Genomic DNA, 21738 nt, shown 5'->3' with positions numbered 1-21738 from the left:
AGTGGCTATGAAAACTACATTTTATTAACCCAGAATAATGACTATGCCCAGTTGTTGTCTGAGGGATAAAGAGATTTGCCTTTCTATTTACATTTCTTTCCCTCTGTCTTGAGTAACTTGTCATTAGAGAAGTTCCAGAACTATACAGACATTATGGCATTGGCCATTGACAATGTTCACGGTGCCTGGTAAAGCTTGATTTGCCACATTCTCCGTTGAGCAGAAAGTGTGCTAAAGGCATCTTCGAGCCAGGAACAGACGTGCTATTGGCAATCAGGGGAAATGGGTCCCACTGTCAGCTACTTTCCAGGGCATTAACAATTACAATGAATGGCACACCTGGATAAAGAGAGCCACACAGCACACTCCACTGTTGGGTCATTGTTTTCATGCAAAATAAATGCACACCATCACAAGATGGTGTTAAGAAACACACACTCATCAGTGTGAACAGCATTTTCTTACAAAAGAGTTTGGAAATTGTTACAGAAAATACATACATGTAAATCTTCATGCCAAGTTATAGCAGTAGCCAATAGCAGTAATTAAAGGCAAAGCATATTTCTCATAAAGAACATTCTCAAAGTTGTCAGCTCAAATTCAATCTTAAGCAAATCAGTTAATGGAGATATTTATTGTGTTAGGTTCATCTTTCCAACTTAAAAAAGCAAAGCAATAATGAGTTCATCCAAGGTGAACATATATCCTAAGGAACAGTACAAGCCATACAGTTTCCTAGACTCAAATTAATGCTCAAAACCATTTCTGAGGAGAAATGCTATCAAAATGATTGAAAAGGCACAGGGGAAAAAACCAAAACCATGTATCAGGGATAAAAAGATATCAGATCAAATAACTCAGCAAGCTCTGCTATTTCAGCCGTTTCAAAACAACTTCAAACAAGACAATAAAGCCCAGAAAGACTGAGAAGGGCATGAAAACATAAGAAAGAGGCAGGAGAGAGAGAGAGAGAGAGAGAGAGAGAGAGAGAGAGAGACAAAGACAAGGAGACACAGAGAGGTAGGGACAGAGAGTCAGAGACAGAGAGAACAGATAAATCAATGGCTGGCAGGATATTTTCCCATTACAAATAAATGCCACTCTATTAATATCTCAAGTTCAGGTTCAAATCGAAACATGAACAACAAAACCTGTCAGCTTAAAAGAGAAGTGAACTCTATGAAAGCCATAAGTTAATTAGCATTCGAGTAATAGGCTCCACAATTCCAGTACTCCCAATTGAGTGCTTCTACTAAGTAAGCATTCAATTCATTTAAATATGCTGGAAGTTGAAGCTTTCACAGCATGCTGAGTACTGATTGAGCTATCTCCAAGTGCATAAAGCACTTTTCTCTGTGAATTCTTAGGCCAATTTCCACACCCTAGCCTACTTTTTCCCTACATAACTGCTAATCAAGAAATACCTTCCCACTATGGAATTCTTCTTACCAATTAGAAACACCTTTAACTTTTCACTTTTTATGTTTAAAAGAACCAGGAAATAATAATAATTAGTAAGTGCATATCAGATTGAAGTTCATTTCTGCTAAGGAGCTATCACTAATCCATTCCATCTCTTAAGGAGGCAAGTTAAATTTTGGAAATTAGCAACCAGGCTCAGTGTTGTGGGAGTGTACCATACTAAACCTTGAATCTCATAAGGGATTGTCAATGTTTCATTCCTGCAAGTAGTGAAAAATCTGTCAGAAAATGAAGTAATTGGGAGGGGTGGGATTCCCAGGTCTTTTGAATAGCATCAAACTTTTAACATCATAGGCTTGCATAGAAAATAGAAAATGTTTTCATGTTATTTTACATAGCATGAAATCAGGCAATCATTTTCTTCGTGCTCTATTTTTGTACAATAAATGATATAATGAATGATATAAACCATGAAGGGTTTATTGAACATCAGTTTTATATAAGCACTATGTCAAAGACTGGGAATATGGAGTTTAAAACAGACCAGGACCTGAACATTCTTCTTATTGATTTTACTGGTACACTGAGCAGCATCCTCACAGTACTGTGAAATACTAGTTTCCCTTCTTAAATATAAAGTTCTTTTATTGCTCCTGATATGTAAAACACTTATAATTTCTATTTCAAGTATTGGCCTTCATACAATTTTAGTTGTTTTCTTGATTGCTAATGGAATGAATTGAGCATAGATAACTTAATGCCTAGAATTAGAATCCAAACATAACACTATGATGACATCCTGGTCCTAGTCATTTCCATTCAAACCATATCGGTATCTCTGGAATCCCTTCTTATAGCTCTCACCTCACATGTGAAAAAACCAACCAGCCGACAATCTATCTTTTCAGAGATGAGGAGTGGCTGACTCGGATCTCTGTCTCACTGTGTACTGTATAAAATAGTGTACTAAAATTTGCTTTGATTTCTCGCCTTATGATATAAGTGGGGACATGACTTTTGACAATTTTCAGTGTGACCAGTTCTCCACTGAGATAATTAAAACAATAATATCACAGATAAATAAATACATACATGTTTTACCAGCTATTTTAATTTCCCTTAACAACAGAAAAATAAGATTAGACTTTTTTTCTGATGTCGTTTAATTTAATCTCTTCATGGAATCCTCACTTAGAAGCAGAGGAACAGCTAAGAATATCAGTGTAGAATATGAGAGGTTATTCCAAAGTAGAATTTTTTACTTTTAGATCTTAAAAAACGATAGATAGGAAAGATTTAGTCCATTAACAACTGAAATCAATGTGAGGTACACAGCCTCTTAGAAGGAAGGAAGGTGAGAATGGTGTAATTGGATGTGGGGTGACTTAGTTTGGGTGTCTATTGCTGTGAAGAGACATCATGATCATAGCAACTCTTATAAAGGAAAACATTTAATTGAGGCTGGCTTACAATTTCAGAAGTTTAGTCCATTATAGTCATTGCAAGAAGCATGGTGGCATACAGGCAGACATGGTGCTGGAAAAGGAGCTGAGAGTTCTATATCTTGATCTGCAGGCAGCATAAGGAGACTGTGTACCACACTGGGTATAGCTTGAGAATATGAGACCTCAAAGCCTGCCCACACAGTGCCACACTTCCTCCAACAAGGCTAAACCTCCTCCAACAAGGTCATACCTCCTAATAGTGCCACTCTCTATTGGCCTAGCATTCAAACACATGTCTATGGGGATCATTCTTATTCAAACCACCACATTCTACTCCCTGGCCCCACAAGCTTATAGCCATAACATAATGCATAAATCCATTCAGTCCAACTTAAAAGTCCCCATAATTTATAACAGCCTCAACCCTGTTTAAAAGTCCAAAGTTCAAAATCTCTTCTGATATTCATACAATCTCTTAACTGCAATCCCCTGTAAAACAAAATGGAAAAAACAGATATTTCCAGTGGGAGTGGGGGCGGGAGGGGGGAGGACAGGGGAACTCATGGCTGATGTGTAAAATTAAAACACAAATATAATAATAATAATGAAAAATAGATATTTCCAACATATATTGCCACAGGATATATATTTCCATTCCAAAAGACAGGAAAGGGAGCATGGTGAGGAAATGTTGTACTCCAGCAAGACTGAAAACCAGCAGGGCAAACTCCAAACTTTGCATCTCCATGTCTAATGTCAAAGTGTCCTTTAGAACTCCAACTCCTTTAATCTTTGTTGATTGCAACATACTTCATTCTCCTGGGCTGGTTCCACTCCTGTTAGCAACTATCCCTGGCAGGTATCCTACAACTCTACCATCTTCAGCATCTTAGGGTCTCGAAAGCAATCGAGGTTTCACCTTCACAGCTTCTTGCGATGGCCTCTATAGGACTCTGTAGTAGTGAGAATGTAACTGACTCCCATAAGCTCATAGGAAGTGGTGCTATTAGAAGGAGAGGTTTTATTGGAGTAGATATGAACTTGTTAGGGGAAGCGTGTATCACTGTGGGGGTAGTAGCCTTTGAGGTCTCCAATACTCAAGCTACACCCAGTGTCACAGTTCACTTCCTGGTGCTAGTGGATCAAGATGTATAACTCTAAGCTCCTTCTCCAGCACCATGTCTGTCCATATGCAATCATATCCTGTCATGACAATAATGAACTAAACCTCTGAAACTGTAAGCCACCCCAATTAAAAGTTTCCCTTTATAAGAGTTGCTGTGGGCATGGTGTCTCTTCACAGCAATTGAAACTCTAAGATAGAAGTTGGTACCAAGGAATGGGGCATTGCTGTGATAGGCTGAATCATATTTTTGTATGCAGGAACTTGTACTTGTATATTTTTGGGTTAGGAAAGCAGTGCAATGTTTTGAGGACTGCTTAATGGGCCATAATATTAGGAGCATGGGAGATTTGAACTGTGACTTGAAGCATGAATTCTAACTGGTCTTAATCAATAAAAATGTGGAATCAGATATTAAGGGTGAAAGATGAAAGATCAGAGAAGCAGAAAAGCCAGCCACCGGAAACTTCTTATCTCTTTGAAATCTCAGACCAAAATGGGGGCTCCTTTTTCTGTGGATTCTCAGACGGAGTCAGGTAGTTCCTGTCTCCACCCACCTTATATTCCTCTTATATTCCTGTCTTCACCTCCCTAGTGCTGGGATTAAAGGTGTGAGCCACAATTGCCTGGCTCTGTTTCTCTTTTAGATTGATTCAATCTCATGTAGCCCAGCATAGCCTTGAACTCTTGATCATCCTGCTTTCTCCACCCAAGTGCAGGAATTAGAGGTGTGTGCCCTCCTGCCTGGTCTCTATGGGTAACTAGTGGCTAGCTCTGCCCACTGATCTCCAGGCAAGCTTAATTTGTCAGAACACAAAGAAAATACCATACAACAGTGACTGAAGAGGTTTCTGAGGTAAGGAATTTTAGAATGTTACCTAGAGATTGTTCTTGTGGTATTTTGGCTATGAATGTGGCTGCTTTTTGCCATTGTCTGAAAATTCAGCCTGAGGCTAAAGTGAAGTTAATTCCATTGGCAGAAGAAATCTCAAAACAGCCTAGTATAGATTTTGTTGTATTGTCATTGGTATAAACTCTAAGGAAGACACATAATGAAAAGAAGTAATCTGAGAAAGGACAAAATACAAAGTGTACAATTTGAGGAGAAAAGGAGCACTGGGAAGTGGAATGGAGTTAAATCTTGTGTTCAAAGAAATAAACAGATTAAGAAATGGAATAAAGATAGTGAAAACTTAGGGTAATATCCCATCCACCCCCCTTATGAAAAGGAATTAAACAAAAATTTAGATCCAGGTGTGGTAGTGCACACCTTTAACTCTAGCACTCTAGAGGCAGAGGTAGGGAGATGTCTGAGTTTTAGGCCAGCCTGATCTGCAGTTCCAATTTCAGGACAGCCAAGCTTAGGCAGTGAAGGAAACCAAAGGAAACAGAAAGCTGGAGAAGATGTAATTGAACAAGAGTACCATGTTCCAGCCCCTGCAAGCAGCAGAACTTGGCAATTTCAGCCACATAATTCTGGCTTTAGAGTCAAGGACAAAAGAAAGGGGTTATGGAATCTTTTTCTATGACTAAGAAATGCCACTAAGGCCAGGCCTGTGTCAGGGATGTCCCTGAACTGAGGCCCAGAGAGGCCAATGTGAAGCTGCTAAGTTACAGCTTAGATTGCCTTGAAGACCCCAAGATATAGGAGCTACCAGAGTTGTGGGAAACAGGGAGCTGCTAACAGGACTGGAAACAGCCCCAAAGAAGGAAGTATTTTGCAGTTAACAAAGATGAAAGGAGTTGGAGATCTGAATAATGCTTTTACATTACACATAGAGAGGTAGAGTTTGGAGTTTGCCCTGCTGGCTTTCAGTCTTGCTGGGGTCAGTATTTCCTCACTATGATCCCTTCCCTATTTTTTGGAATTGCAATGTATGTGCTATGCCATTACATATTGGAAGTATGTGATCTGTTTTTTGATTTTAGTTGTAAAGAGGACTGCAGTTAAGAAATTGCATAAATCTCAGAAGAGACATTGAACTTTGGACTTTTAAACGTTGTTGAGACCTTAATAGACTATGGCGACTTTTGTAGTTGAGATAATTTAATTTTTCATTATGATGTTGTTATAAGCTTATGGGGACCAGGGGGTGGAATGTAGTAGTTTGAATGTAATTGCCCCTATACTCTCATTGAGCATGACGTTGTTAGAAGATATGGTTTGTTGTAGTCAGTATGGCCTTGCTGGAGGAAGTGTGTCACTGTGAGGGTGGGTTTTGAGGTCTACAATGTTCAAGCTACATCCAGTGTCACAATTCACTACCTGTTGCCAGAGAATCAAGATGAAGGATTCTTAGCTCCTTTAACAATACTATGTCTCCATGCATACCATCATGTACCAACATGATGATGGACTAAACCTCTGAAACTGTAAGTCAGTTTCAATTAAATGTTTCCTTTATAATAGTTGTTATTGACATATTGTCTCTTCAGAACAATACAAACTCTAACTAGGACAGCCTCTATTCTGGGACACCCCTGCCACACACCTGGCCTTAGAAGCATTTCTTAGTCATGGATAGAGATTCCATAACCCTTTTTTTTCTATCCTTGACTCTAAAGCCAGAACCCATGGCTGAAGTTACCAAGTTCTATTGCTTTCTGAGCCTGGATCATGGCCCCCTTTGTTCTATTACATCTTCAGCAGCTTTCTGTTTTTTCATGGTTTCCTTCACTGCCCAAACTTGGCTGTCCTGGAACTTGCTCTGTAGGTCATAGTGGCCTTGAACACAGAGATCTGCCTACCTCTGTCTCCTGAGTCCTGGGATTCAAAGCATTTACCACCACACAGGGATCTAAACAGTTCTTTAATTCCCTTTCACAAGGTGGAAGCTTATATGGGTGGGGTCTTGCCCTGGGTTGCCACTCCCCTAATTCCATTTTACTTCAGGCTTTTCTTAATCTGACCATCTACTTGAACAGAGGATTTAACTACATTTTACTTCATGGTGCCCCTTTTTTCCTTGAAATACACATTTTGCATTTTTCCTTGCTCAGCATATATCTTTTCATTATAAGTCTTCATAAGAGTGAACACTAAAAACCACATGACAGTATCTATACTAGATTATTTTGAGATTTTCTTTGTCAATGCAATTAAAACAATGCTCTTCACTTTAGCATCAGGTGGACTTTTTGGACAAGGGCAAAAGCAGTCACATTCATAGCCAAAATACCACAAAAACAATGTCTAGACAACATACTAAAATTCTTCTCCTCTGTAACCTCTTGAGCCAGGCGCCCATAGTTTAAATCACCCTCAGCACCACTGTCTTCCATGGTCCTACTAAAATGGCCCATTAAGTCCCATTTAAAACTTTCAACAGCTTTTCTAACTCAAACTCCCAAAGCCCATGTTCCTCCGAACAAAACATGGTCAGATGTGTCACAACAATACCCCAGTTCCTGGTATGAACTTGTATCTTCATTTGGGTTTCTATTGCTGTGAAGTGACAGCATCATCACAGCAACTCTTAAAGGAAAACATTTAATTGGGACTAGCTTACAGTTGCAGAAGCTTAGTCCATGTCTGCCTGCATACCATGATGTACCAACATGATAATGGACTAAACCTCTGGTGAAGGAGCTGAGAGTTCTACATCCTGATCTTCAGGCAGCAGAAGGAGACTGTGTACCACACTGGATGTAGCTTGAGCATATAAGACCTCACAGCCTGCCTCCACAGTGCCACATTTCCTCTAACAAGGCTACATCAAATAGTTACACTTCCTATGGGCCAAGCATTCAAACACATGAGCCTATGAGGGCCATTCCTATTCAAACCACCAGGGCTTACTTCTAATTTATATAACATGTAAGGACTCTTAAAATCCTCAAATTGGGTGGTTTTTAGTGAACAATTCTGGAAAAAATTTTTACCCTAAAAGTTCACCATGTATTTTGATATCATTAAATTCAATGGATTAGTTTGCCTATGTGTGATGGTTAAAGTTAAGTTTCAGTTACTGTGCTTAATAGATCCATAAAACAAAAATGCCTCTAACTCACTTGCCCAAGGACAGATAAACCTGCTGTGGGATGTTCTGTATGTCAAATGTGTTGCTCTTATTGGTTAAAATAAATAAAGTGCTGATTGGCCAGTAGCCAGGCAGGAAGCATAGGGTAGGTGGGACAAGGAAGAGGAGAAGGCAGGGAAGTGAAGGCTGAGGGGAGATGCTGCCAGCCACTGCCATGAGAGAAAAGACATAAGGTACTGGTAAGCCACGAGCCACGTGGCAAAGTATAGATTAATAGAAATGGGCTAAATATAAGAGTAAGAGCTAGAGAATGGGAGGCCTGAGCTAATGGCCAAGCAGTTTAAATAATATGAATGTCTGTGTGTTTATTTTATAAGTGGGTTATTGGACTAATAGGGCTTGGCGGGGGCTGGAGAGAAGCTCTCCAATTACATAAACCTGTAACCCTCACTTGCCCAAGGACAGATAAACTCTGCTTACACAAAGACAGATAAACCTTTAAGGCTAACTTGCCAAAGGATAGATAACTTCCTAGAATGCTAGTAGGGGTTGTTCCTGTAAGAAAACAAGACAAATGTTTTCACTCTTGTAAACAGGCTTGGTTGCCCCCACTGCACAGATGTGCTTGATCACACATGGGGTAGACAGGAAGTATATGAAGATGTAAGACTGGACAAAGGAGGGGAGTATGTAGCATTGTGGGTTTTGCCTTTATAAGCACCAGACTAATATAATTCATAGCCATTCTGGGCATTCCAGGTAGGGATCTGGCCAGTTCTCAATGTCCTAGCCAGTATTCAAAAAAGCTTTCTTCAAATTTGGCTCAAAATTTGTGGTAGGGGTCTCATGCTAGCCTGGAGGGATTAACATATAGTGTAGGTTTTGAAGTTTAGCATACAAAGACTTTGCTGTTATAAAGCTTACAGTCCGGTGAAGAACAGTGGTAATAAGAAGATTGATAATAAAGTTTCAGGGCATTAAAAAAAAATCACAAATATGTTTCCACTGAACAAAGTTATAGATGTAATTAATTTAGCCATGAGGATATTTTCTGGGTGCTTTTTAAAAATACTGTTTAGTTTTTGTTTCTATAAGTGATATTTGTTTTTCTCTTTCAGAGTAAATATAAAGTGGTTGTGTCATTTAGGATATACTAACATTTTAAGGAGTGATTTAATTTTTCACAGAGACCTTCAACATGGCTTATACCATGGCAACTCTCTGAAATCACATTATGTCCTAAAATGTGTCCTGATGGGATCCAGAACTCCACAGCTCCACAAGTTTAATTCTCCAAGAATATATCAGAACATTTTGGAGTTGACAACATATTGTCTTAGTTAGTGTCTTTTAAAAATTCAGTGGGATATGAACTAACCTCCTGCCTTACTGTGTACTACTCAAATTTGGTGTGGATTCCAGCCTTATTATCTAGGTGGGCACATTAATTTGAGCTATATCCTATCAAGTGCCCCCTCTTTGTGTGTGCCAAAGAGCATGTGGAAAGGGACTTAAATAAACACATACACACACACCACACCACACATGAAATAAATACCACATTAGTAGCTTTTCTACCAGAATACAATGAATTACTGATGTTGACTTAACATATGGACCGGTGCTAATCAAAATGCTTGGAAGCATGGTTGGGCTGGAGTCCTGCTTTGCTGTGCTGGGAAGACAGCAAATGCTTAGAAATGATGTTGACAATAGCAGAGTGTAAGACCCTTTTGAAGAAACTAGTCTTTGGCTACATCTCAGTGCTGGAACTCTTGCAGAAAGGTGAAAGGAGATGTGAGTTTTGAAAAGCTTCAGGGATCCTGCAGTTTAGAAAACCAGTGTTCCAAACCCTCTACTAGTGCACATCACCAGGCAATGGCTCCTTTATTATTATCTCAGCAATGAATCTGCCTCAGGCAGGTAGGCCAGGCAATGCAATTAGATAGCATTTGAAATGTAGTCAGGTAGACACACTAATTGCTAGACTCCTCAGCTACTTATACCCTATCTGGAAGGAAACTCATTTATGTTGTCACACTTAGTCGTCATTTAAATCCATATCAAATTGTGCTTTTCTTTCTAAGTTTGCCTGCTTGCTCCCTTCTCATCCTGTCTCCTCATCTATCCCTTCTCTCCCATCTTATCTCCTCTCCTCGCTTCCCATCTCCCTTTCTCTCTTCCCCTCTCCTTCCTTCCCTTCTGCTTTCCTCCCCCCTTCTTTTCCAAGATAAATTCAATACAGAAGGCAGGATGGCCTGCTAGGCTAGTGGGCTTATCTTGTAGCTTTATGTTGCTTTTAAGCCCATTATTTTATCTTGAGAAAGAACAGGAATGATGGAAGAAGCTGGGTAATTCAGGACCACTGTGGGGTTAACACCAAAAATAGTTACAGAAATGCAAACCTTAGGTTCTATTTCACAAAGTCAGTGTCTGTTTTGAAATTGAGATTCTTACAAAAGTTTGTGATGCCTGTTGTGCACAGAGCTAAAGTCAAGCGAATAGGCCAAGTTGTAAATAGCTTTCAAGTACTCCTTGACTTATAAGGAAAGTGTGGCAATGAGGAGTAATGTGGCCCATACCCCTTCCTGGAGGCCAGCGTCAAGCCCTGCTGCTAGTTTAGTTCAGCTCCCCATAAGCTGGCTGTGGCAATGTCACCATTGCCTTCTGTTTCCTCGGTAAGCCCAGGGTGAGAATGACTGGCATATTAGATTTCCAGATCAAACAGTATCAGCAGTATTCTTTAGTTCTGCAAGCTCACATTCAATGTATCTAGTGAACTTGTCATGTTAACAATGAAGTATTATCTCATGACTCACTAGGATTCTAAAATCTCTCACTCCCGTGTTACTTCATGGCACAATACATAATATCTGCAGTCCAAACACCCTGTTTCTACCTATGCTAATGGTCTCTAGCATGAAACTATATATATATGAATAATCGTCATAATTAATCCTTCCATTATTTCACAGTTTCATTTGTGGGGGAGGGCGGTAGATATCTTGAGAAAGTGTCTTATTAGAAAGCACAGGCAACCCTAGATGTTATGGTCTTACTGATTCAGTCTTCTCACTAATGAGATTAACAAAGTGTACCATCACACTAGATCTATGCTGTGTTGGAGAACAATCTCAAGACTTGTTGCATGCTAGGTAAACATTTAGCAACTTAGCTAGACACCCCCACCCCAAACACACCAATACCATTAATAAAGACTATGTTGCATTCCTTACCATCCATAGCATATCCCAGACTGTTATGACAAAAGAAGGAACTGGAATACCTGACCCTACGAAATCATTTATGAGGACTTGGTACTGTGAACTTTGAGCATAGGACTCTGTCCAAAATATTTGCCAACCTCCCAAACAAAACAAACCCCCAAATGCATACATACGGTTTGGCTATTACTTGCTGAAGGAAATACAGTCCGACAATGTGTGTTTGATTCAGATTTCTTATCTGTAAAAAGGGACCAAACACTGAATTGGCTGAATAGGCATGTGGTGACTATGAAGTGTTCAAACATAAAACTCAAAACAGTGCCCAGATTAGAAGAAAAAATGTTTTGACTGTCAGCTCATAGTCTGACAGCTACTTCACACCATTTAAAGTTGACTCATTTCTTGCTGCCAATTAGTTATACTTCTCTCTCTCTCTCTCTCTCTCTCTCTCTCTCTCTCTCTCTCTCTCTCTCTCATTCACACACAAATACACACACATAAACCTCCACCACATATATGCATACATGTACATATATGATTGATTCTCTTCACTTCTTCACTCATTTAATGTTCCAAAATATTAGGCATACTCACCATCAGATGGCATGTCCCAGATGGCATATTTAGAGATCATGTTAAATGCTGTTTTATAGAGTTAAATGCTAGTTGGAAATAAACAACACTCCTAAAAATGTATTTCATGATGAATATATTTTAAAATAGTACAGTAACTTGAAAAGTGATTTTTAGGTCAAAATATAAAGTAAAATGCAAATAAACATCTACTTAATCTAGATAGACACATGTTTGAACAGAATTCCTTTAGCTTCTCATCTGTGGGAAGACAATGCTGCTGATCCCATTTCACCTGAGTATTTTGAGAGTATAAAAGATAGTTTATTACAGTGTTGTGTCACAAAAATATATACACTCAGAAAATGTATTCATAGGAACACTGTAATGAACAAAATGCAAAAATATTTCACAGAAGTTGTGCAGATAGTGGAGTATAGAATAATGATGCTTTGTGTCAATCAACATGAATGGTGTTACCTCCATTTCATCATGACTGAATCTCTCACACACAATATGAGCACAAAAAAGCAGGGAAACAATATGAACTGCATGCTTCTATTCACACACAGCCTAAAAACAAGCTCAAGTGAATATGCTGTGAAAAGTCAGCATGTCTGAGAGGTACATTATCTGGCTGTTGGTCATATGGAAACTGTTGAGCTGAAACTTTTAATTTATGCTGTACTATTTACACATAACTCATTAAGAAAATGCACAATAGCAATCTATGAATACGTATTCTTAAACTTTCCTGCTATGGATATCTTTTGAAATCATTGTTATCAAATGTTCTTTTAAAAATATAATTACAATGAATTTATCTTTATATTTTTAGTTTAATGTCTCCAAATAATTTCTTTTTGGAAAAAAAAAACTAGTTCTTTAAATAGTGTTAAATAACTATCATATCACTATCATATCATAGCAATTTGAGTGGAAAGTTTTGATGGCTAGAGATCTTTCTACATCTATTGGACGAGTCATCTTTATTTGTTTCTTTTTCTTTTTTTTTTTTTTTTTTGGTTTTTCGAGACAGGGTTTCTCTGTGTAGCTTTGTGCCTTTCCTGGAACTCACTTGGTAGCCCAGGCTGGCCTTGAACTCACAGAGATCCACCTGGCTCTGCCTCCCGAGTGCTGGGATTAAAGGCGTGCCCAATCCAATGCCTGGCCTTTATTTGTTTCTTAACCTTCCCTTGGGCTTATTTCTAGAAGAGTGCTAGTATATTTGAAAAAAGAACTATTCCTTTTTATTATTTGACAAATCAAAATTCTTCCATGACTTAGATATAATATAATACAATGAAAACTATTTTATAAAGCGAGTTTAAGGAATAAGTTTCATTATTCTTATTGTAGAGTAAAAGAACTTTCTGTAACACTAAGGTCCATGTCTGAAATTCTGACAAAGAAAAATCCAAATTGGAAATGATATCCATTGTAACATACATAATAAATCTTCTTGGTTCTAAAGTATTGAATTATTTAGACAAGATCTCACTGTTGTTCCAGGATGGCCTCAACTTTACTATGTAAATTTAGCCCAAACTCATAGGCATCCTCCTGCCTCAGTCCCTCCAGTACTGGGATTATAGGTATGGGCCATCATACCTAAGTTTTGATATTTCTCATGAAACTGGAAACAGAAGATCCTTGGTTAAAACATCTTAGCTTATGTAAGCAATGGTTGTTCTTTCTTCCAAGATTTTATCTCACAAAGTAACCAGTGACACACTATTCCTATATAAAGCTTTGATCTGAAAACATCATCTCAGCCCATACCTAAACCAAACCACAGGACCTCTCTAGTCTCAATATACTCATTTCAAGGACACTTACAGGCACACTCAGACAAATTTTTGTTTGGAAGCCACAGTAGGTGGATTTGCTCAGCTGCACATAACTGTAATCTTTGTTAAAGCTTTGAAGCTCCTGAATGAGAGGTGGAACACTAACTGCAGATATTTAATGTATTAACTGTCTAAGACTTCAAAGGAAGGATGATTAACTCAGTGACATACAATTGCTCCAGGGACAGGAAAAAAATAAATAAAAGTAGCAAACACAATTCATATGCCTATTTTTTTCCCATAGTAATTAAATGACAATGGTAAGTGAGCAATTCCTTTCCTAAAACTCATTTAAAAAATGCTTGTGAGTTGGAATTTCCCTTGAACACTTGCTTAACTTCCTGTGCCAGCTCCTACTACACAGCAGCAATGGAGCTGAAAGCCTTGCTGTTCTACAAGAGCAGAGCATCACTCATCTGCCTCTCCCAGTCTGAGGTGCTAACAGGACTTGGCTTGCATTCTGCCCTAGTCCTAACCTTTTCTTCCTTTACCTTTCCTATTATCCCAATCCATCCAACACCTTCTGGCTGCATTTGCCTTTCGATCCATCATGTGCTAGGTCACTTTTACAAATACTTCTCTCAGCATCTGATACTAATGTACCACTTTGACCCCCTAACAGGTTGCTTATGGCTTTCAAACTCTGATTCCCCCCAATCATTAATTGTCCTTGTGAAGTAGCTAAGGAATTGGACACTGTAGGAGGGAATGGTGACATTGTGGCTACATCTGCACAGGACTTTAATTTACCAGCTGTGAGTTAAAACGTTTGGTGTTCTTTATAAATCCAAGATGTCATAGCTTACTATTTCTTAGAAATTATAAAACTGGTTCTTAAAATAATAGTAAAATTATTTATTATGATTGGTGAGTCAGGGTCTCATGTAGCCCTGGCTGAAATGGAACTTCCTGAGTTCAACTCGCCTTTGCCTCCTGTTTATTAGGATGAGAGGCATAAACTACCACACCAGGCAAAAAATGTTTTGTAAGTCCTTTTTAATGTATATAAGGTTAAATCTCTAGGAATCTGAAAGTTTGTGCCATTTTGGAATATCCAACTCAAGATGGTTAAAGGGAATCCCTAATCCTATGAAAATGTGCAGACTGGAGAGGCATGTAAGACAGCAACCCTGACAGGGAAAAGAGGCCCTCAGGAAAATGTTTGCAATAAATGACAAAAAAGTGAAAAGCAGAGGAAATGGTGCTGCTGGAGAATCTGGAGGCTGAACAGGAGGATTACACACTACTAGAGGGAGCAGTGTCTGGGCAAGGCACTCTGTGCCATATGTGAGACAGAGGTTCTCAGAGTTATCCATGCCAGCCAAGCAGAAGGTAAGAGGCATCGCATCGTGGAAAAGAAGTGATAGGACAGAAGGTTCCTGTCACTCCTGTCCATGCTTCCTGTAAGACCTTTGGAACGTTGACTCTTACATTAGTGACTCTTATTTTATTGCCTATAATGGAAACACAGAACTTCATTCCTATAAGCTCTGAATCTACACATGTCCATGGGAAGCCACTTTGTCTATTACATGTTGTTAGTTTGTTAACACTGAACTCATGGCAAACAGTACTCTAACTGAAGCCTGACTCCGGCTATTCTCATGGAGAAGCACTGCAATGCTCTGTTGAGTTTAGGGACACGAGTCAGCACCTCAGCACTGGACTCAGACACATACACACACACACACACACACACACACACACACACACACACACACACACACAGAGGCATAGGCATGCACACGCACGTGCATATGCATGCAATTAATAACTTACTCAAGAGACTGTTGATGGGATGCTTATCTAGAGTTTGAGAGTGAAAGATGAATAAGCAAAGTGGCTTTGTTTGACCTTAGATAAGAACAGGGGCTGTTGAAAAGGCAACTTTTGTGGCTCTAGTATTAATTTCTTGTGAGTAGCAAATTTGTAAACTCATAATCAGTGAATAAGAAAGACTGAGTGTTATATACTCCTATTTGCAAAAGTCCCTGAAAGTCACTTTATCCTTTTATAAAAACAAACAAAAACTTCAACAACAAAATAGGCTTATCTCCTTAACCAAACCAAACCAAACCAGACCAAACCAAACCAAACCCACAAGTACAACAACAAGTGCTGTAGGCCTGGAGAGATGGCTCAGAAGTTAAAAACTTGTACTGCTCTTGCAGAGAACCCAAATTCAATTTCAGGCATCTTTATCAGGTGACTCACAACAGGTGACAGTTTCCAGGGATCAGACACTTCTGCCCTCTATGGACACCAGCACTCACATGTACAAACTCTCATGCAGAAATACATGCATACAGATCATTTTTAAAACATGAATTAGAACCACTAATATTGATGTAATTCCTTTAAAGTGAAGACAAAATATGTCACATATGCAAACCTTTAGCAATATCTTTTGAAAAAAGAAAATGTCCCATCTGTTTAATTCAAGTAGTGGAGCACCAGAATACAGTGAGCCAATGCTGGTGTTGTTCTGAATTACAGGACATTTAACATGGCCATTTTTAACTAGCCAAATTATCTATTTTTTAATTTAAAACATGTTTTTGAAGATTGATTTTTAATTTTTATATGTATGCATGTTTTGCCTGCATTTGCCTGTGAGCACCATGTGTGTGTCTGGGGTCCAAGGAACGGAAGTGGTTGTCAAGCTCTCCTGGAACTGGAGTTAAGTAAGGATAGCTGTGAGTGCTAAGAACTGAACCTGTGTCCTGTGGAAGAACAGAAAGTGGTCTTAGCCACAGATCTATCTCTCTAGCAGCAAGAACAATTATCTTTTTAAAATAAAAATCAAGTATACCCTTGTTTTTAAGAAGGCACTTGAAGATATTTCACAAAGGGAGGAGAGAGACAAGGACACTGTAATTAATGGGATTCAGCACATGGGCTCTGAAATGAATGATAGGAACAGAGGAAGAAAAGGGAACTAGAGGAAGGAAGCTTCCAGTCAGGAATCTGGAGAGGTTCAAGTAAGGACAAGACTTCAGAATTTCTGTAGCCAACAAAGATAAAAGAAAATTAATTGTGAAAACGATAAGCTAGAGGCTGAGTGAGAAAGTTCAATAAAATGTATCTTAATCCTGTTGTGACATAATGCAATTTACGAAGATAAAGGGGTAAGCACATTCATACATTTTTATTTTGTCTCCTAAACTTTAGAAAAGACACAAAAATGCATTTACTGTTGCAAAGTCGGAAACAGGTTCTTCTAACACTGCATGAGTGAGGGTGTGCATGTTTGAGTAGGAGTGCCCATGGGAGGGAGGATAGTGGAGTATCTTTGTGGACCCTACACTGCATAGAACACATGGCATGGCAGCAATGGGACTTAGAAATGTATTGCAACTCTGTTCACGCGTAGTGCAGAGGTGGGTGATGGTCTCAATCTGCACTTATCATATCATAAAGAGAATAAGAATGAAACAAGACAATAAGCTGACTAAAATGGAAATGAAGCTACAAATACAGCTAGCAATGAGGTATTATATAACCACTAAAATTATGTGACATTTCACAGATACCTATGGAATAATATCCTGAAAATGATTAAGAAAAAAGTATACAGCGAATGTTTGGCTAGTAAGCATATGACTATATCCATTAAAAAGAATGAAAGTTCTTGGTGTGTTTATGCATTTGTGCCGATTCACCTGAAATGCCAAGAGAGGCACATTATTTGTTTCAAGAGAAGGAAATTGTCTCAGAACATCAGCGGCAGGTAGTTTTTCTTTTAGAGATTTAACATTTTAAATGATATGAGTCTATAGAATATTCTAAAAGTAAATGAAAGTTAAAAACTATAAATGTTATTCTTTCTGACAGTGATCAAAATGAGAGATGCAGAAGGCGGGAAACATTTTCCAATGTGAAACCGCTCAGTCAGTCAGTCAAATGATACCTTTTACCTCTGTCTCACACACATGCTTGCACAGTATAAACTGTGATTTGTTCTACATTGCTGGTCTGACAAATTGTTATTCATCTTTCAAGATTCTTGTGGAGACTCTGAATCTGTGTCTACCCTACCTCTTAATAAAGCTAGTTCTATCATTCACTGTAACTTTCCTTTTTTAAATTTACTTAGTCCAAAGCCTGCCTTCTCCACTGCATATTAATTTGGAACATAGTCTCTGAATGCAAAGCTACTGACAGTGGAATTAGCTGCCTTCAGCACTGACATGGTCAAGTCAGTCTCCTCCCAAAGAAGTCAGTGCACCCCAGGAAAGAGGAATCCTGGGACGTTGGCCTCTGAGAACAGCTGGCTGAGAAGCAGACAGGACTAGGCAGGTTCTAGAGAGCACAGTGAGTGCAGGAGAGAATGAGTTAGCAGGGGTTGTCTTTGCCATTCCTTCACTGTTGCTCAGAGTGACTATGGGTAGATATCTGCACAAAGGAGGCATTAGTATGGAAAAATATATCCAAGTAAGAGACAACAGAGAATTAAAAAAAAAAAAAAAAAGATGAGTGTGCTGAAGCTCCTGTAACTCAATCTGAACAGACTTCATCTACCTACCAGCAATGATAGGTCATTGGTCTACATAGCTTCTCTGCTCAGGTTCAGAAATTCTGGGCCCTTACCATGTCAGTGTTCTTCCCCTTCTATACCCCACTATTTGCTGGTTGCTGCCCCAAGACTGTATAAGATATATATACTTTATATATCTTCTGTATGTATCTTCTGTTTCTGCTATTCATCACATAGTGTACAAATGCTTACATTTTCGTAACTCAACTTTTCAAGTGAATATGCAAAACACACCAGTCCATTTTCTTTCCCTGACTCTTCACAGCTCTGCTGTATCTCCCACCCCCAGTTTTTCTTTTGTCCATGGTGTCCCTGCTGATTTGAATGTCCTCTGCCCTTTGTCTGATATGCAACGAAAGGAATATCTCCTTCAGGACTCTGCTCAGGACAAGCTCTGTGAACATTACCACTATAACACTCGAGCTCTGCAGAAAAGACAGAGAGTGGCTCTCATTTCCCAAGGTGGCAATGTGCAAGCACATGGGCTCTGCCATGCCTGTATCCCGCTGAAGGTGGCTACTCTCTGTTCTTTGCTTGCACAGCACAAGGAGGTTGAAGAAAGGTCCTAGATCTGCATGGCCATCATCTCATTAGTGTCTAGGAGAATGTCTAGGATACAACAGACACTAAAGCTATGCTTACTCAAAAACAAAAACAAAATAGGAAAAACCCAACAGGTTTAGCTTTGATCTTTCTCATGGACTTCAGTGATGACCTTACTTAAACCCTTTCTGGAAACCTCCATTAAGTACACTTGTGGCAAATTGCTTGGTATCAGTCTCAAACCTATCGCTTTCTAGTTGTGGCATACTGATAAAAGCCTATTTCCTCTGTCATGTTGAGTTATGGCCACTAATAACATCTGTTATGGCATAAGTTGTGTCAAGGTAAAATGAGGTGATTAGGGTGAGCCCTAATCCATAGTGCCTGCTTCCCTTCACAAACCGAAGTCAGGACACATATGCAGAAGGACAATGCCAAGGAACATGAGGAAAATACAGACATTTCTACCCAGAAAGAAGGCCAGCAATACTGCAAAGAGCTCTCAGAGTGAAGTCAGTCTGTTAGTACATTGGTTTGGTGCATGTAGACCTCAGACTGTCAGGTAGTCCATTTGCATTGTTGGAGGAAATCATATTTGGTTAGTGAACCTCTAGCAAACTAATCATGCACCACAGGCTCCTGGGACCCAGTTTAAAATGCTCTCATTTTCTGATTGCCAATTCCCAGCTATTGGAACTTTGACAATCACCACTAAGTGACTCTTACTCATTTGGCCATATGTTCCACAACCACCAGAACCATAGACGTCTTTACCTCTTCTTCCAGAGGAGAGCTATTGCTCCCCTCATTTTCCCATCTATAGAATATGCAGAACACGTGTCCTGAGCATGCCACCCCTTTCCAGTTCATGATTTGCAAGGGCTTCTCCTAATATATGCCTTGACTGTAATCAAGTCCTGTGTCAGTGTTCATCTTCATGTCATTTTCAACTTCGGAGTCATCTTTAAGGATTTGTTGTATGTATGTAATAGAAAAGAAATAAATTCTAGACATTACTATTTTTTTGTTGTTGTTTTTGAGACTGGGTTTCTCTGTATAGCTTTAGAGCCTTTCCTGGAACTCACTCGGTAGCCCAGGCGGGCCTTGAACTCATGGAAATCTGACTGCCTCTGCCTCCCAAGTGCTGGGATTAGAGGTGTGCACCACCACCACCCAGCAAAATTACTTTTTTTCCTCCTTTTTTATTTATTATATTTGTGTTTTAATTTTACATATCAGCCCTGGGTTCCCCTATCCTCCCTGCTCCCGCCCCCACCCTCACCTTCCCCCCAGCCCCTCCCCTCCATTCCTATCTCCTCCAGGGCCAAGAGTCCCCTGGTGATTCAATTCAACATGGTGGATTTAGTACAGGCAGGTCCAGTCCCCTCCTTCTAGGCTGAGCAAAGTGTCCCTGTGTAAGCCCAAGGTTCCAAACAGCCAGCTCATGCACTAAGGACAGGTCCAATCAATCAATGGGACCTGTTGAAACTGAGAAGCTTTTGTAGAGCAAAGGACACGGTCAACAAAACAAAGTGACAGCCTACAGAATGGGAAAAGGTCTTCACCAACCCCACATCTGACAGAGGGCTGACATCCAGAATATATAAAGAACTCAAGAAATTAGACATCAAAATGCCCAACAGTCCAATTAAGAAATGGGCTATAGAACTAAACAGAGAATTCTCAACAGAGGAAGCTCAAATGGTTGAAAGACATTTGAGGAATTGTTCAATATCACTAGTTATCCGGGAAATGCAAATCAAAGTGACTCTGAGATACCATTTTTTTTTTTTTTTTAACATTTCCTGGTTGTCAGATCTCACCAGGTACTTTTGGAGGCTTACTATGATATAATTTTATTAATTTGTATTATATACTTCATATATTGAAATCAACATATTCTCATTTCTTTGATGACCAAATAGAGTCTCAAAACATTAAACAATATCCATGTAAATTGTGACCATAATGGAGCTCAGATAAACTTAATCTCTCTCTTCTAGGATTTCTCCCTGTGAATTTATACCCACATTATAAAGTATCAAGTGTGCCTTGTTCAAAAAAATCTCTGATCACCCTGGACAGAAATACCAGAGATACTTCAACTTTATTATTCATTATTCCAGTTTATATTTTATGCCTCTATACACTCTCTTTCAATTTTCTAGAAGGCTTCATACTTTTGAAATGCTGCAGTTTGCATTTAAAGTGTCCCTTGAGGCTGATTTACCCAATACTTATTCCTAAATGCCATGATCAGAAGGGGAATGATCATGCAGTGTGGGCTTTATTTCATCATTGGATTAATCCTGTACTCTTCTTTGGTGCATTATTGCAAGGAAAAGAAACTTTTCAAACTGGGGTCTAGTGGGAGGAAATATTTAATGTTAACTGTTAATACATTTTGTTATAACAATCTGTTAATAGATTTTGTTATGCAACTTTGAAGGTCACAGAGGGGAATTTTCTTGGAGACTACAGCTTTTCCTAAGCCTGTTTCTGGGCCTTCCTGCTTTCTGCCCATCATGAGATGAGCAGATTTCCTCAACCACCTGCGCCCAGACATGGTGCTCAGCTTCCCTCAGGCCTAGAGCTCATGGATTTAACACCTCTGGAACAGGGAGACCAACTTACTTTTCATGCTCTAAGGTTCTTTTCCTCTGACACTTTGTCACAGAAGGAAAAGGTGAATAACACATGAATCAAAGTGCCGACTATAAAGTAGGATATGTTTTTCTATTACAAAAAGTCTAGTCTTCAGTGGGAATTCATCATTTGCTAAACCCAAGGTCAAAGTTCTCACTTGTGTTTAAATTCACAGAACAAAATCTACATGAAAATCAACTGGTATTAGTTGTCCAGAATTTAGTGATTTATATTCTGTTTCAAAATCCTTAATAGGCGCCAAATTGTATAGTATCAAAGAACACATTCTAAGTTGAAATATTACACTGAGTTTAAATAGTTAATGGAATAAACATAGGAAAATGAAGGGAAAAATACACCAATTAAAGCCCGCAAAGCTCAGTATGTGAAAG

At 39.1% G+C, this 21738-nt stretch overlaps 1 protein-coding gene across 3 annotated transcripts in view; it reads right to left on the bottom strand.

Moving 5' to 3' along the window:
• Grid2 (glutamate ionotropic receptor delta type subunit 2) overlaps nt 1-21738 on the bottom strand; it is a 1385700-nt gene that overhangs the window by 663131 nt on the left and 700831 nt on the right. The gene's annotated exons all lie outside the window — the stretch shown is intronic.

Source organism: Onychomys torridus, chromosome 3, assembly GCF_903995425.1.
Source record: "Onychomys torridus chromosome 3, mOncTor1.1, whole genome shotgun sequence".
Lineage (NCBI taxonomy): Eukaryota > Metazoa > Chordata > Mammalia > Rodentia > Cricetidae > Onychomys > Onychomys torridus.
Note: the sequence above shows the minus strand (reverse complement) of the source record. Positions and strands in the feature narration are given on the sequence as shown.